This window comes from Homarus americanus, unplaced genomic scaffold (genome assembly GCF_018991925.1).
Source record: "Homarus americanus isolate GMGI-L3 unplaced genomic scaffold, GMGI_Hamer_2.0 scaffold19318, whole genome shotgun sequence".
Lineage (NCBI taxonomy): Eukaryota > Metazoa > Arthropoda > Malacostraca > Decapoda > Nephropidae > Homarus > Homarus americanus.
The window spans coordinates 8,066,911-8,073,673 of record NW_024732238.1 but is presented as its reverse complement, the minus strand read 5'-3'; positions in this window follow the sequence as shown (position 1 = coordinate 8,073,673).

The window sequence follows — 6,763 nt, the reverse complement described above, 5'->3', positions numbered from 1 at the left end:
TGAGGTAGCTTACGCTTTTAATTTCTTCCTTCTCTTCCCTGGTATCCTTGACTATGTCTTGTAGGAGATGTCTGTTTGTTTCCGTGGGATGTCTTCTGTAGTTTCTTCGGGCCATGTTCACTCTGTGGTTGAGTTCTTTCATGCTGGGACAGTAGTACCAGTAATCATTGTACTGTCTTGATGTAGGTTTTGTTTTTGGAATAGCCTCTTCTGCCGCTTGGTGAAACGCCTCAACCAATTGTTGGTGGAGGGTTGTCTCGTCCAGGGGTGCTGCACCAGCCGGCTGTGATTTGGCGCGTCACTTAGCCAGGTGTTTCCTTTAGAGTTCCCAGTCTGCCTTTTGGGTATTGTATCTCCATTTCGGCGGGGGTTGGAGTGGGGAGTTTGTTCACCTTCAGCGTTGTTAGGGTGGCAAAGTGGTCGCTGGTCAGCGTGGGGTGTAGCTGCCAGGAGGCCGAAGGCTGTAGTACACTGGAGACGAAGGTTAGATCTAGCCTCCCTCCCCTAATGTGGGTGGGCTCTCCGGTGTTTAGAAGGCCGATCTCGGGTGTGTCTTGAAAGGTGGAGTATAGGTGTAGGCTGTCTTCATTTGTGGGGCTTACCGAGCTTAGAAAGGGATGGTGTGCATTGAAATCCCCTCCTATGAGTGTGGCGTGGTCAGCGGCTGAAGCGAATAATTGAGTCACCTTCAGTGAGCCCCTTGGGTTCTTGTAGATGTTGTGGACAGTTATTTCCCGTTCTTGGAGGGTTACTTTGACGACCTGTGTCTCAATGTTTTCCCCACATGGCAAATGCTGTATGCCTCGGAGGAGGGTATGCTCGACTTGACCAAGATCATACATCCTCTTGTCGACGCCTGCGTGAAATGCCTCCTGTATGTCTTGTAGCCACTGAATTTGAAACAGCGGTGTTCTTGTAGGAGTGTTTCTTGTAGCAGTATAATGTCAAGCTTGTCCTTGGCTGCTGCTTCTTGCAGGAGGTGTTTCTTGTTTTTGATGCCCTGAGCATTCCATGAAAGGATGTTCAGGGGGCTGGTGTTTTCCACCACTGTTTCATCAAAGACTTCTGGTGATCCTCGATGGATATATTCAGGTCTGATTCCGACTGGATCAAATTCATATCGTCTTGTTCTGTGGTGGTTTTTGCCTTCTGGGCCGTGGTTCGGTTCAGGGGAGCTGAAACGTCCAGTTTCTTTCTGGGAGCTGACGGTATCTTTGGTTCCCTGGTGGCCTTTTTCGGTGTCGAGTGACCTAGGCTGTCACTCGTGTGGGGAGCCAGCATGGTGTCGTCCACTGAGGTGGCTGGAGCTGTGGCGACTTGCCCGGGGACGCTCCCCATGAGTATTTAGAGCTGTGTAGGCTGGATCTTGTGGCCCAATAGTCCAATTAGGCCCTCCGCGAAGGTTGTTAGTACCTTGGCTAGGTCTGATACTGTATCATTCCTTCTGGTGCCTTGGTGTGTGCTTTTTTTTTCTTTTTCGTAGTTGTTGTCGTTGTCTGCTGCTTGGGGGTCTGTGGTGTGCCTGTAGGGAGGCCAGGAAACTGGGCTGCACTTTGGGTGTTGACCGGTTGAGGGGGTTGGCTTTGTTGTTTTTGCTTTTGGGTTCCCCACACGAAGGTACTTGTTGGAGCTGGTGTGCAAGCGGTGGGGGCCGGTCTTGCTGCTGGTCGGTTTGCCCGGACCCTCTTTGTCCTCTCTGAGCATCCAGGGTTCCAGGCGTGGTGTTTGCCCCTGCAGTTGGCACACTTGGGGGCAGTTTTTTCCCCATTCTTCAACTTGGTGAGGCAGGAGTGTGTGCCGTGCTTCTGCGCACAGACGGCGCAGATTTCCTTGTATGTGCACCTCGTCTGATGGTGCCCATATTTCTGGCATCTGAAGCACCGCAGGGGCTCCGGAACAAAGGGCCTCACTTGTCGTCCCCTAAGTGAGGGGCGCAGGAAATTAGGGACATTGTCAGGGGAGATCTCCATAAATCTCCACTAAAGTAGTAAACATGCCCTCAATAAAAATTAGAGTAGACTGCACCCTCCAACTATGCTCAGACCTCGCCTCACTCATCTTCCAGCTGACCTTGATTTTCCAAATCCGTTCCTTCATCAATGACGACATAATCAAAATATTTGTACAGACTGACGAAGACGCCGACCAGTTCCACTCCCCAGCAGTGAGTAAAAAACTAAAAGACAATGGCTTAACGGTCCTCAGCTCAACTGAGTACCGTGCAAAATGCACCCTTATATGCAGAAAAGTCATCCCTCCTATCCTGGACAACCCTAATCTACTGAATGAACTCAACTCCCACAACACCAACAAAATGACATCAGCAACCCGGTTGGGAACCCTTCCCATGCTAAAAATCACCACAGCAACACAAACAGATGCCATTAAATTAAAATCAAACGGCATAAAAATCGGCAACAACATCATCCCCTCACGTTACATTGAATTTCAACACTACATCCAAGTTCACCAATGTTACAAATGTTACCAATTCGGACACAACACTAACCGGTGCAATAACACACAAACTTGCTCAAAGTGTGCCAACAAAGGCCACTCCCACCGAAACTGCACGGCCACTGAAACAAAGTGCTGCAACTGTAAAGGCCCACACTCTGCCATCAGCAACAAATGTCAAATCAGACTCGACAACAGCACAACACCACTCCCTCCCCGCCGACCCTCACCTCCCACAGCACCACCTCCACCTCCCCACCATTCACTCCCTACTGCCACGACCCTCCCCACCCGCACTTGCTGGACCAACAACCTGACCGCCCCAACCCCCACCCACCCTCCCACGACATTGACGCAAAAATCACCACCATCATACTTCTGGCACATACCCTAAGCAACGGAAACAGGTCTCTTTTTCTGAAACTGGCAATTGATGGTTTGAAGGCGAACGGCCTCCCTACCATACACATTCCTGATTCCTTCAGAACCGGTCCCGACCTCATCTTCCCCACTGACCCCATCTCCGACCGGACCAACATGCCACCCCCTCCCCCAGAGAAACCACTGCAATCTCCCTCCGCCCCTCCACTTCTGCCATGCCCACACCTGACTTACCTCACCAATCTACCATTACCTCACCCTCCATCATGCCCCTCCCACCCTCCAGAGTAATTAGTCCAAAACCTCCCGGCCCCTCCACCTCGACCTTGCCTACACCTGACTTCTCTCACACGACTACCATGAACTCCCGGACCACAAACACCCAGACCAAACTCAATCCTCCCCTAACACCTCAGACTCCCAAAAATAAAATGGCAGCCCATCCCCCCACAGAACTAGTAGTAAAGACCCCTAGACCAAAGAGGAAGAACACCTCTCCCCTTTCCCCCTACACACCTGACAGCAAAAGAATAATACAATACACACACCCAACAAAATCTATAATCAAAATAGATCTATTCGGCACTTCCTCAAAGGAAACAGGAAACAACCCCGACACGAACCTAGCACATTCCCCCCTCCCCCCAACTTCCCCACACACAGTCATGTTGTAACGACCACCGTCTTACACGTCAGTTAGCGCCAAAGTCAAATGATTCATATTACGCTCAATAGCCCACAAACATGTAACTCGGCTTTCGTTTGAATCCTCCATCTGAGGAGTCCGTTTTCTCATCACTTCAAGACACCTCAGTCCTCCGTTATCCCATTTTCTTTGACTTACTGAAACCAACCTCTCTATAAAATGAATTTGAGTGTGAGAGAGAACACCCTTGTTTTGAGTCAACTTAGATATGTCTGTTTACAGTTGGAACATTCAAGATCCATTGTGAGTGGGGTAGAACGCTTCAACTGTCCTTATCGTTAGTAGAACGTGTCAAGTAAGTGAGTGTCGAGTTTGCCAGCTAGAGTGGCGTATTTTATGTCGTCCGTGGGGGTATCCATGAGTTTCTGATCGCGCCTGAAGTTATATCATTTTGTCGCCCCGACATCAGAGAACCTGATGTTTATAGTTTAGTTAGTGTCAGTTGTCTATTTAAGAAAGTCATTAATCTCCTGAACTATTCTGTCAACTGGTATAATCTCCAAGATCTAGCGCCTCCCCGTGAATAGCTCCTTGTTCGCCTCAGGCCTGAGCTTGCAGAATTAATGTTATCGACGTGTATATTCCACCTTTTCCTGGCAAGCTCAACCTCTGATTAGATTATATGAATAGACATAGGAAATTACCCTGATCAAGAACACCGGAGTTCATAACCAAGTATACAGTGATCCAAAATGATAGAGAAGTTATGTTGTTGGTAAGATCGACCCTTCTGGTATGAATACGGAGGCCCAAGCTGCCCAGCAGGTGCACGTATATACCTCTACACGAGGGAGAATCAGGCTTTTGTGACTCTTCCTCAACGCGTTAATTCGACAAGATTAAACTGGGAAGTCCGTTTCCTGCAAATCAGGCACCAGCTCCCCGGGGCGTGTGTCGGTCTACAACCGACCCCTAACAGCGATCTTCTTTTGTTGTAGAGACCAGCGTTGCCCTGGGGCACTCCTCACAGTTACATGGGCCTAAGTATTATTGTATCTTGTTTGGGGGATAACTAGCAGAAATATAGTATTCCAGGTTAAGTATTGAACCACTGAATGAGAGTTAAAAGTGCCATGTTGTTCCTTGCGAATTAACAGGAGGTATTGTATGTTGCGATAATTGTGCTATGTATTCATCTGTAGTGACCATGAAATGATAATCTGAGAGTATAATGATATAACCAAGAAGTGAAGAGTCAATTTGCTACTTGGTAAGGTAAGACCTGAGGGTCCCGTGATATCTGGTGTATGCCTAGTACTGAATATCATTTGGCAGAGTGATAATACCACAGTTGTCGATTGAAGTAATAAGTATTTGGAGGTATTTAATGAGGTAATAAGTTCTTGAAGTGTTTGATGACGTAATAAATAAATTGCAGTTCTGTTTTGTCTGAGTGAATCTAAGATGAATCTTATCCAATCACTGTGCTCATAAATATTGAATTAGTAATCTACGAGTATCACCACTCTATCCTTTCCCACATTGGTTCTCAGAAAATAACTAACTCACGTGCCTAGAAGCTCGCTACCTAACAGTTAACTAAGAGATGTTATATTCTAGAAAAATCCTGGGTGGTGGCAGTTCTACCGGTGTAAGTATAATAAGTGTGGTAATAAGAAAGACATGGTTTCCCAGTTAATCCATGGTTTAGAATATAACTAGAGCCAAATTTATGGAAGAGATTATAATATATGAAAGGAAATGAAAAGAAAGAACATTGACTTGGAAAATATAAACAAAGAAGCATAAGAGTTACTTATATAAGAATATATAAGAATACAAGGTACATAGAGATAAAGAACATATAAGAATATAAGCAAGAATATATAAGAATAAGTATACTGTATATGTAAAGAATTGAAGAATGATAAGTATATAAAACAGGATACTCATTGGAAAGAATGCTACAACGAACATATAAGTATATGAATAAATAGACTACTAACAGAAAAGAATATCTGGATGGTAAATTAATAAAAAGAGAAAACTCGGCCTGTTACAATGTCATCGCCCTTCCCCCACCTACATATACCACACACAGACCACGTTCACAGTCACTCGACAACTTAGATATCATCGCTGCACCCCCAAATTTCAATCTCATATACAGTAAGTAACCCAGAACAAACCAAACACATCCACACTAACATGATCACCATTATGCAATTCAATTGTAGAGCAGATCATTCAAACAGACACGTAACTTCCCCGTAATCATATCCAACAACTTCCCCCGAAATTAAACCAAACACCTCTCCTAACCCACACCCAACCACTCCCCCCTAACCTAATCTAACCTAGCCTTACCTGACTTACCCAACCTTTGTAACCTGACCCTGCCCCAGGGATCTGCAATGGGTGTGAAAGGGATCTGTCATGGGTGTGAAAGGGATCTGCCCTGTATGGGCCAGTCGGCCTCCTGCAGTATCCCACTTTCTTATGTTCTTATGGTCTTATACAGATCAACCACCTCCCTCCTTACCCCCCTCAATCAAAACCCCACGCCCCCAAACTCACACCCAAACACCACTCCCGAGTAAAACCCTACTCAACAATATTAAAAAAAAAAAAAAAAACTAACCTCAACCTGCTTCTAAAAAAAAAGGAAAAGAAAAAACCCTAACAATCCCCCCAAAATAAAAACCTAACATACCCAGCCTTTACTAGCAATCCCACCCAAAATAAAAAATAACCATTCAACCATTCACTAACCACACCCAACCATTCCTCCCAAAACAAATACCTAACTTACCCATCCCATACTAACACAGATGACGTGTACGCCTCCCTTAGCCAATAAGGTCGGGGAGAGGTGCACAGTACCTGTACAAAGCCCTCTCCCTCAAAGAATGTTACCAACACTGTTGACATGGGCGCCTCCCTTAGCCAACAAGGTCAGGGAGGGGTGCCTTACAAAGAATGGTACCAACATACAGATGACATGGACGCCTCCCTTAGCCAATAAGGTCGGGGAAGGGTGCATAGTACCTGTACACAAACCCTCTCCCTCAAAGAATGGGACCAGGAATGCACAATACCTGCAAAAGCCCTCCATGCAAATTGCAGAAGACCTTTACAAGCCAAAAGGAAAAAGAAAGAAAGCAATAATAACCCAACTCTGCCAACCACTAATAAAACCTACAATCCTCCCAAAACAAAAACTTAACCCACCCAATCTTACTCACAATCCCTCAAAAAAAAAAAAAAAAAAAAAAAAAA